Consider the following 12113-nt stretch of genomic DNA (forward strand, 5'->3'; position numbering starts at 1 on the left):
AACATTATTCATAGAGGCCTTCAGCTAAGCTGGACTTTATAACACTGAGAATATTAAGCATTGGCTTTCTGAGGTAAGGAATTGTAAATGTACAAATCTCATTGGACAGTTTAGAAAGGGTTCAAAATACTAATAGATCTATGTAGATTACACATACTGCACTTAGCTTTCAGAGTAAATCAACTGGACAGGAAGTTGACCAAGAATGGTCTCTCTAGCCTGTTTTGTTCTTGTCCTGCTTATCACAAGAATTTATGAATAGAAAATGGATTGCATTCTTATGCTTAGAGTTGAAATAATGAAGAATGTTAGTGTGTCAGTAAAAAAGACTGCTCCTCTGGCCATAAGTCAGGAATTACACTGGAATACGAGAGGTGAACGACAAAATCCAAATGTCAAGTCATTTGAGGAGGTGAAGAACCCATGTGCCAATCCTCGCTTCACAGTAAAAGGGGGGAAATGTAATAGTACTGCAGATAATACTGTATCAAGCAGAATAACCATGCTGCGCTCTCTCTTAGAACATGCAAAAACTGATAAGATCTACCTGCAGTTTTAATTTAAAACTCTATTATTTATAGTTTGTTTGAGGAGGATGGGTCGCCCTTGGAGTCCTTCCAATGTTTCTTCCTCCAGCTTTAAGGGAGTTTTTTGTGACTGCAGACTTCGACTTGCTCACCTAGATTTTTCTTTTCATTCTCAATTTCTGTAAAGCTGCTTTGTTGCTTTGTGACACTATCATGTTGTAAAAAGCACTATGCAAATACATTTGACTTGACATTCAGAGCTGATAGTCATGTCTGAGTCCTTAAGATCAGCCTACAGTGTGTTGCATGCAGAGGTGGCCTTTGAGACACCAGTAGATTTAAAATTGAGGATGACGCAGCACTACAGTTTTCTTTGAAACTTCAAATGTCAGTGCTAGTCTGTGTCAGTCACACGTTCACAGCTAGATGACGCTAAATCCTGGACAAGCCCCTAATTGTTGTTAGTGCTAGACCTATGTTATACACAGGCCAAGCAGCACTGTGAAACACCCTGGATGAATGGAACAATGACTCAATAGTCCCCCTGTCAGCCTTCATACCTAAGCCCTAGGGACTTCTTTGAAGTGTGCACCGATGATGTGGAAGGATGAGCAAAGGGGATATAGGCGTTAAGGCCCTCAAGGTAACAGCAATAAGGTTTTCACCTCCTGACCCTCCAACTGCATACTTCACTGCTGCTTAAACATTATTCATAGAGGCCTTCAGCTAAGCTGGACTTTATAACACTGAGAATATTAAGGATTGGCTTTCTGAGGTAAGGAATTGTAAATGTACAAATCTCATTAGACAATTTAGAAAGGGTACAAAATACTTCTAAATCTGTGCAGATTAAACATACTGCACTTACAGCTTTCAGAGTAAACCAACTGGACAGGAAGTTGACCACGAATGGTCTCTCTAGCCTGTTTTGTTCTTGTCCTGCTTATCACAAGAATTTATGAATAGCAAATAGATGCTGCATTCTTATGCTTAATGTTGAAATAACGAAGAATGTTAGTGTGTCAGTAAAAAGGACTGCTCCTCTGGCAATAAGTCAGGCATTACATTGGAATACGAGAGGTGAATGACAAAATCCAAATGTCAAGTTATTTAAGGAGGTGAAGAACCCAAGTGCCAATCCTCGCTTCACAGTAAAAGTGGGGAAATTTAATAGTACTGCAGATAATTCAAGTTCAAGTTCAAGTTCAAGAAGTTTATTGTCATTTCAGCAGTATACAGTGTTTACAGTACACAGTGAAATGAAACAGCATTCCTCCAGGACCAAGGTGCTACATAAAACAATACACAACATTAAAATGCAACTAGTGCAAAGCTAGTGCAACATAAAACAGTGCACACACATTAAAGTGCAAAAGACATGGCTAAGAAAATACAAAACAATATCCATACAATACAATACAATACAATACAAGACAATACAAAACCATAAGTATCCCCCCATACTTATGGTTTTGTATTGTCTTGTATTGTATTAGAGGGGTATCTGAGGGAGAGAGACACTGCAATTTAAAGTGTATTTGTACTGTAAACATAACTGGATGTAACCATGATGTAAACAGGATATGTGTAAACAGTACACTTGTTTTCAGTACACACATTGTGCGTGTGTGCACTTCTTCAGTCCAGTCTCGGTCTCTAGGTGTTCAGGAGTCTGATAGCATGTGGGAAGAAGCTGTTACAGAGTCTGGATGTGAGGGCTCGTATGCTTCGATACAGTTTTCCAGACGGCAGTAGGTTGAAGAGCGTGTGTGAAGGGTGTGTGTGATCTCCCACCATGCTGAGTGCTTTGCGGGTGCAGCGAGTGGTGTAGATGTCTGTGATGGAGGGAAGAGACACACCGATAATCTTCTCAGCTGTCCTCACGATCCACTGGAGGGACTTGCGATCTGCCACAGTGCAGTTTCCAAACCAGACAGTGATGCAGCTGGTCATGATGCTCTCAATGACTCCTCTGTAGAAAGTGGTGAGGATAGGAGGTGGGAGATGAGCCTTCTTGAGCCTTCGTAGAAAGTAGAGGCGTTGCTGGGCTTTCTTTCTGATGTTACTGGTGTTAGTGGACCAGGTGAGATCATCCGCTAGATGAACACCAAGGAATTTGGTGTTCTTGACAATCTCCACAGCAGAGTTGTCGACGTTCAGCGGTGAGTGCTCACCCCTTGTTTTTCTGAAGTCTACAATCATCTCTTTGGTTTTGTCCACGTTCAGAGACAGGTAGTTGACTTCACACCAGTCAGTTAGCCGCTGCACCTCCTCTCTGTATGCTGACTCGTCGTTCTTACTGATGAGACCCACCACAGTCGTGTCATCAGCAAACTTGATGATATGATTTGAGCTGTGCATCGCTGCACAGTCATGGATCAGCAATGTGAACAGCAGTGGACTGAGCACACAGCCCTGGGGGGCTCCAGTGTTCAGTGTGATGGTGCTGGAGGTGTTCCTACCGATCTGGACTGACTGAGGTCTCCCAGTCAGGAAGTCCAGGATCTAGTTGCAGAGAGAAGTGTTAAGGCCCAGCATATTCAGCTTCCCGATCAGGTACTGAGGAATGATGGTGTTGAATGCTGAGCTGAAGTCTATGAACAGCATTCAGGCTACAATATTTTTAGATAATACTGTATCAAGCAGAATAACCATGCTGCGCTCTCTCTTAGAACATGCAAAAACTGATGAAATCTAAAGATAATTTTTTTTACTGCATGCATTGTGGTCTACCAGGAACATAACTGAATATTTAAAATGTGGCTATTTTTTTTTTAATTGTGGAGGGTTGACACATCAGCTATCCTGTTCCTATGTGTATGTGTGATTACAGGCGGAGTGAGGATTAGTACCTGGTTGATGATTAGGTGCCCGGTCTGTTTTGTAGTTCTGCAGCATTGTTAGTTCTGGCTGCATTGGCAATGAACATGTCATCAAGTAACAGAATTAAGACATGCCATAATTGCCCATGGGTCTTAACCTCTTAAGTATCAGGTAATCAGTGATCAACTTGTTGAGTTCTGGTTCACATGAGTCTGCATATCTTTTTTTCACTGTTATCAATCTTTAACTGGGTGCAATAAAACACTGGATGTGGCATAATTTATTTATATTGACCTCTGACAAAACAGAGAACCTCCTTCTGGGTCCAAAAGCTGCAAGAAGTAATGCCCAAGCCCTTCATGATGCAGGAAAATGGGTATGCCAGAGTTTCAGGGTGCCCTCGTGGCTGGTTCTCACCTTTCAGTTTGGCTGTTGTACTTAGATCTGCCAGAGTTGTTCACCACACAGTTTTTTTGTCACTGCAGACTTCGACTTGCTCACCTAGATTTTTCTTTTCATTCTCAATTTCTGTAAAGCTGCTTTGTTGCTTTGTGACACCATCAGGTTGTAAAAAGCACTATGCAAATACTTTTGACTTGACTTGACATTCAGAGCTGATAGTCATGTCTGAGTCCGCCTACAGTGTGCTGCATGCAGAGGTGGCCTCTGAGACACCAGTAGATATAAATTTCAGGATGACACAGCACTGCAGTTTTCTTTGAAGCTTCAAATAATGTCAGTGCTAGTCTGTGTCAGTCACACTTTCACAGCTAGGTGATGCTAAATTCTGGACAAGCCCCCAATTGTTGTTAGCACTAGACCTACGTTGTAGACAGGCCAAGCAGCACTGTGTAACACCCTGGATGAATGGAGCAATGACTCAGTAGTCCCCCTGTCAGCCTTCATACTTAAGCCCTAGGGACTTCTTTGAAGTGTGCACCGATGGTGTTGTGGAAAGTTGAGCAAAGCGGATGTAGAGGTTAAGGCCCTCAAGGTGTTAATGAGGTAACAGCAGGATAGTTTTCGCCTTGTGGCCCTTCAACTGCATACTTCACTGCTGCTTAAACATTATTCATAGTGGCCTTCAGCTAAGCTGGACTTTAGTGTTTTACTAGACCCTCAAACAGAAATATGTTAAAAGATGTTGACACAATTTATTGTAATGTCTTATTAAAAATTTTTTTTTAATTGCTAAATACCGTTTACCAATACCTATGACACCTGGTCTCATTTCTTAATACAGCTACGTAACTACATCACTCAAGCAGCCAAACCACATATGTTGTTCAATATTTACCAACTCTAAGTTTCAAAATTTGATCAAAACTTCCTCTACATGCCTCCTCCAGGGTGTATTCCCGCCTTGCGCCCAATGATTCCAGGTAGGCTCTGGACCCACCGCAATCCTGAATTGGATAAGGGTTACAGATAATGAATGAATGAATGAACTTCCTCTACATATCCTAACTCTATTAAAGCACAGCAAACCTGCCTCAATATTGAGTTATTTTTTCAAAACACAAGCTCATGTTTTCTATCCAAGAGGAACATAAAGTCAACCAAAATGACTGTGAAAACAATAAATGTTGATGGCAATACAGAAACAGCATTACGTTCCATGTAACTACCAGCAAAAAACAGACATTATGATACCCACTGTCTTTTTCCTGGAAACCACTTTTATTTATTTATTTTTATTTTATTTTATTTTATTTTTTGCTGTAGTGTCAAATGTGTGCATTTTGGGTAACACAGTATCTACAGGTGAATAACTAATATTCGTTGTATTGTAGACAAATAAAAGGTCATGACAAATTTGGTGCAGTAAATATGTTTATTACAGTACACTCAGAAAAAAAAGTAATTGTACAGGTACATTACTGTCACTAAAGTACACTAATGTACACTAACAGGTACAACAGTGGTTTTAGAGTCCAGTTGTGTTCCCTAAAGGTTCTTAGAGATTTGAAAATGTAAGTTGAAAGTATGACTACAGATTGGACAAAGTGATGTTAGCGACTGTTAAAAAAAACTGTAACATTACCGTTTTTTTATGACTGCTAACAAGCGTTCACCAATACGTTTTTCAATTTTTCAAAACTCTAAACACAGCAACACATTTACCTCACACAAGCAGCCATATTGTTCATTTTCTGCTCAAAACCACATTTTGTTCATTAAACACCAAGTTTTTGTTTAAATATTAAAAAAAGTTCTCTACATACACTAACCCTATAAAAACACGACCACCCAGCCTTGGTATTGAGTCATTCTTTCAAAACACTGGCACATGATTTCTATCCAAGAGGAACATATAGTCAATCACAGTAAAACATCTCTCAACAGTTGATGGCATTACAGAAACGGCCACAGCAAGCTTAGTGAGTAAATGTTGCTAGATGTAGCTGGTTACTGATCAGATCATAAACTGCCATAGCAGTGTTGAGAGTGTTTGGTGTGTAGTGTTGAGGTGTAGGATTCAACAGAAATGTTGTGTCTGCAGGTAGGACGAGTGTGATGGGCCCTATGTGAAGCTCCAATGGATTGGCATAGGATATTATACATCTTATCCTGTGTATAATTATAATTATGTGGCTACAGTGTGTTATACTTTACCATTATACTGCAATTTTAAGCTCTATTGTTATACTTCACTGTTATAATCTATAGTTATATTGTACTATGATAGTTTACTGCTGTTATATCCTAATGTTACATTCTTATGCTCCACTGTAATACTGCATTGCACTGTTATAGCCTACCTCCTGCTATCCTGAACAGTCACAGAAAGAATATCTTCTTTCATTTAAAAATTTAAACAACAATAACAGGAAGCCAGAAGCGAAAGCAGGGAATACCTCCCTCGAAGCTGGAAGAAACTGTGGGAGGAAAAAAGACTCACAGGGAGATCCATCCTCATGTGGTCAAAGGAGTTTTAGGCAACATCCTGACATTTTCATGGCGATTATTCATTATACCACGTTTTTTCCATCGTTTACAACTCCATTCTTTCCGATGAGCAGCAATTCTGTGGAAGACGCTTTAAAGGTTCCACTGCGTGACGGTTCTGATGGGCTTCCCATAAAAACAGACAGAGGTGGACATTGAGTGTTTTGTCTGCACTTCCGCGCTTTGTGAAAAACGAAAGTGAAAGTAGCGATTTGTTCAGAGATCAGTGACACATTAATGACCATCCTGTGAGTAACGCTGAGACATCCCTTCTACTGAGGGCATCCAATGTATTATGGAACCAAGATGTTCAGCACACACACAGATTCCCCATAGAAAATCATGAAACTAAATGTGACAATCTGGTTCAGATGTTAATGAACCTAATATCAGACAGTCAGTCTGTATTTTAATGAAAGGCCCTGTTCTAAGGTGAAAAAATACAGTATAGCTGTTTCAGTTTTCCCAGCAGGTAGTGTCGCAGTCACACAGCTCCAGGTGTGTTTTCTCCTGTTTCTTCTCACGGTGCAAAAACATACATTGGTAGGTGGCTTGGTGACTCAAAAGTGTCTGTAGTGTCCCAGTGATTCTGGGTAGGCTCCGGACCCACCGCAGCTCTGAACTGGATAAGCGGTTACAAACAATGAATGAGTTTTTCCAGTCAGTGCAAAACTGGTTTTGCAAGGTGTTATCATCAACATTCTGTGGACCTTAAACAATGTGTAACACATCTTGTTTCCACATGGCAAGGATTAGTTTGGGGGAAAAAAATGCAGAATGTTATAGGAAATCTTAACGAGCATTGGTAAACCACTAAACAGAAACAGTTGCATATATTTAAAAACGTTGTGACATTACACACTACCCGTAATCAAAAATTGTGGTTTTTATTTTTTCATTTGATCACACTGAAAACTTTCTGTGTGGTCCTTAAAAAGAAAATAATATTCAGAAGATGTTATTTTAGCCTGTTTTCCCATTAAAATGCCATTAAAAAAAGGTCTGCTTTAATTTTTTAATATATCTCTAACTAGTTAGTGAACAGTTCTGTTATTTTGCTCCTATTTGCTCTGCTGGAAGAAACAATTTATAAAGAGGATGGAACAGTCTTTAAATTCTTCCTTACTGTTAGCACAGATATGGCGTGATTCGTATGTGTGATGCTGAGGTTGTTGTGAGGTTTTTGTTTGAAGTTTAACTAGCATGTACGTGTATGATGCACTTTATCTAGTTATGCTATGCTTAGTATGTGCAGTAAGACTTAAACATAATACAATGTTTACTTTTTAGAAATTTGAGTGAGTGTCCAGACAGAACATCAGCTATCTTTAATATAAAATTCATTCATTATCTGTAAGCGCTTATCCAGTTCAGGGTCGCGGTGGGTCCAGAGCCTACCTGGAATCATTGGATGCAAGGTGGGAATACATCCTGGAAGGGGCACCAGTTCTTCACAGGGCAACACACACACTCACTCAGACCTACGGACACGTTTGTGTCACCAATCCACCTACCAACGTGTGTTTTTGGACTGTGGGAGGAAACAGGAGCACCCGGAGGAAACCCACGCAGACACAGGGAGAACACACCAAGCCCCTCACAGACAGTCACCCAGAGCGGGAATCGAACCTACAACCTCCAGGCCCCTGGAGCTGTGTGACCCCGACACTTCCTGCTGCGCCACCGTGCCGCCCCTAATTTAAAATTGAATATTGAATTCAAATATTCATATAGGGAAATCAGAAAGCCTAGAGTCAAGACACTCCGGCAGCACTGCTGTGTCTGATCCACTCATACCTCCCAGCACAACACACACTAACAGGGTAACGACATATCAGTGTCACAGTTCCAGGAATGAGCCACCACCCAAACAATATCTTCCCTGTGGTGGTCTTTTGGGGTCCTAATCCTTAAAGAACAAAGTGAAAGTGGCAAACAATGTATGCAGAACAGTGAATGGACTATAGTTTGTAATCAGGAAAACAGAAGAAAGAAAGAAAAATAAAAGAATGAAATGTGTTCAAGAATAAATGCAAATATCTATAGATGAAGGAATAAACAGGAAAAGTGTGAAAATTTCTGGACGGTAAATGGAGCAGGAATCTTTTCCCAGCAAACTAATAGGACTGTTATCCAAGGTTCATTTTGTCAGTGATGTCCTTGTTTGACTTTTAAGGTAAACATATCCAGTGGGATTCTGGCTATAGTCTGACTCATTGTGTTACTCCAGACAGTTCTCACTAGTGAATAATCAGGGCAAGACACTCATGTTCAGGCACAGTAGAAATGGATAAACAAAACACATCATACAAGTTAGTAATATTTACTAAATAATTTTTTGTATGTAATGAAATCTAAACAAATAATGTCCTTTAAAATAAGTCATTTGTTTTATACTAAATTATATGGCTCACAATATCCATTATAGAGTATAATATCAGTGTTTTTGTATTTTAGAAAAAATAAATATTTAAAAGTACTCATTGGAAATAAGAGTAATATACAGGGTGAGTCAAAAGTCACATGACACAGTTTTATAACTTATATATAATATGTAACATGACCACTTTCCCACTGGAAAAACTTGCCCTCGAGCCAATATAGCAGCTATCGAGATGGCGGCCATAGCCTAACCCATCTCTTGCCCGGGTATTCAGACAAAAGGGTGTTCTGCGACTTTTACTCAGGTTGAGAAATTATTTTGTAAGTCATAGGAAAAGTAAGCACTAAAATATGAACTGTGAAACCACAAAAAAAAACAATAAAAATAATGGCTCCCTAGTGATGCCTCAACTATCCGAGGGCAGGAGACCAAAAGTTTACAACTGGCTTTGTTCTCTGGATGCCCCCAGCCCATCTCCCTTCGTGACAGTGTGTGTAGTATTAGCTTGTGTGGGCGTCTGTCCAGTGATGTTACAGATCTCGGCAGCTTGCGCTGTCCCCTGGAACCTAGAACTATCCAGCAGCATTAGATAATGGGGTGAAATTGTTGAAGACTAATAATTGGGGAGAATATTCAGCAAAAATAAATGAAAACAAGTAAATAAATGAAGTGGAAGTGCTTCTCGCACTCTATAATACCTAATAAGAAGAACCAGAAAGTTGGCCAGTATAAATCGATTCATGATTGTTCCCCATCAGTGTGTAAGCATTCCAGGCCCCAAAAAAATTGAAATAAGAAAAACTAAAAAGGAGGCGTGTCTTGCATTTACAACAAATTTCTTTAGAGAGACAGAAATTGATTTTTCACCAAACTATGAATGAAACATAGGGATTTCCCACATGAAGATTGTACAATGTTGTACTGTGATATTGTTCTGAAGAATTATATAAACACACCCACACTTTTTTTCTGCCTTTCACTGCTCTCCAAACCTTACATCACTGGAATGAAAATCAAAAGTATTTGAACACAAGCTAATCGGTATTAAAAAGTGATATTAAACATTAATGACAAAGGAGACTAATGATCTTCAAGGACCTCTCAATTGTTAAGTAAAAGGTTTTCAGTTAGGAGACAGCAAACCTCATTCATTTATTCAATGATTAATTGATGCATTTCTTTATTTGGCTCATTCATTCATTCATTCATTCATTCATTCATTCATTTGTGTGTAAGAGCAAAGAAGCCTCAGTTCTGCTCAAGATAAGAAGCTTGTGTCTCTTTGTATTTCACTTTGTATTTAAAGTTAACTCTGATCCTAATGTCCTAAACTATATGGACGCTAACCATTACGTTTATCTTAAACCTAATCTTACAATGTTACGTCATTTTGTGGTCAAACTCAATATATGAATCATTCATTCACTGTCTGTAACTTATCCATATATGAATCATTGCAAAAAGAAAATCTGAATTCCAGTAAGGAAGTTGCACATACACATAAATGCTGTCTTAGCAGAACTTGAATGTAGCAGAAGTTAAAGAAGAAGCGATATATAATTATATGTACCCCCTTGTGAAATCTGACACTCTGTGGCAATGCACACAAACACACTAGGGGCAGTGAGCACACACATAACTGGAACGGTGTGGAGTCATTTTCTCTGCAGCACCCAGGAAGCAGTGGTAATTCCTGAGAGGTGGTACTTCAGGGTAATAAATATTACCTGAATGGAATAGTATCTGAGTATTAACTGAGCGTAGTTGTACCTGAACATAAGAATACATGAATATAATCATTCCATAATAATATATTCTAGTACCTCGATATATAATAGTATGTGAATATAGTAATACCTGAGTGTTGTAGTTGGGCAGCATTTTGGCACAACAGGTAGTGTCCGACAGTTCCAGGATCCTGGGATTGTGGGTTAGAGCCCAGTTTGGGGTGACTGTCTGTGAGGAGTTTGGTGCACGTCCACGTGAGTTTCCTCCAGATGCTCAGGTTTCCTCCCAAGGTCAAAACCAATATTTGTAGATGAATTGGCTACTCAGAAGTGTCCATAGATATGAATGTGTGAGTGTGTGTTGCACTGTGAAGGGCTGGCATCGTCTAGGGTGTGTTCCCGCCTTGCGCCCAGGGAATGAGGGTTGGCTCCAGACTCACCTTGCCCTTGAACTGGATAAGCAGTTACAGACAATGAATGAATGAATGAGTATAGGACCAGAGTATAGTAGTGCTTAAATATAACTACAAGACGTATTAGCTGCAAGTAGTAAGATTAGGATTAAGATGAACATAATCTTAGTTTTATTTAGAATCAGGACACAGATACACAAACATGAGCACAAACTTGAAAACAAATGTAAGTGAAAGTGAAACAAGTGACAGATCTCAGGCTTCTTTGTGTTACTCACAAATTCTTGAATGAATCAGTCAAATTAAATAATGAATGAAATAATTAATTAAATTATGAATCACTGAACAACAGAATGAGGTTTGCTTTGTTTATTAAAGTGAAAACATTTTAATAAACAACTGAGAGGTCTGAAAGGTTCTATAGCCTTCATTGTCATTAACATATAGATGTTTCTTTAGTAGTACACAAATATAGTAATACCTGAGTGTATTCGGACATAAAAAGAGTAGTACCTGAATCCAGTAGCACCTGGGTTCTGTAGTATGGTAACAGGGTTGTACCTGGGAGTAGTAGTACCTGAATATGAGTTCATCCCACATATGTAGAGGGAGAAAATGCTTAGTTTCTCTCTCTCTCTCTTTCTCTCTCTCTCTCTCTCTCTCTCTCTCTCTCTCTCTCACACACACACACACACACACAAAATGAGACTCGTACATGTGACTGAAAATTGTGAGCATACGTCAGGATTGTATTTCAAAATAATGGCCAAGAACCTCCAGAAAAAGTGTAAGGTTAAGCAAGAGTTCCACAGAAAAAGAGCCCTCGGGGAGTGAGTGTGGAGTCGTAGCCTCAGCTTCTGTATATATAGAGAAGACATGATGGAGAACCTGCAGGTAGGAGCCCTTATCTCTGAAGGCCTCAGTACACCAGCACTCTTCTCCCTACCAACCTACACAAGTAAGTAAAATGATCATTTTACAGTAAAAGGACAAAACCTCTGTAATTTTCGGTTTGGAGCTGGGGTTTATGGAACTGAGTTAATGTCCAGTTTGTTTGTAAACATAATCTTAAATATTTCTTAACATTCTGTTAAAACTGAAAACATCATAAACAATGTATATAAAACGAACTAAACCTTTTATTTGTTTTTTTTTATTTTCTTGTACAGTGCAGTTCACAGTGTTCATTCTTCTGCTGCTGACCGTGATGTGGCCAGCTTCACCCAAGTCACTTTTTTGTGAAAACTCAAGAAATCAGATTAATACCATAGTGAGTGCACTGAAGATTATT

Source organism: Hoplias malabaricus, chromosome 8 (assembly GCF_029633855.1).
Source record: "Hoplias malabaricus isolate fHopMal1 chromosome 8, fHopMal1.hap1, whole genome shotgun sequence".
NCBI lineage: Eukaryota > Metazoa > Chordata > Actinopteri > Characiformes > Erythrinidae > Hoplias > Hoplias malabaricus.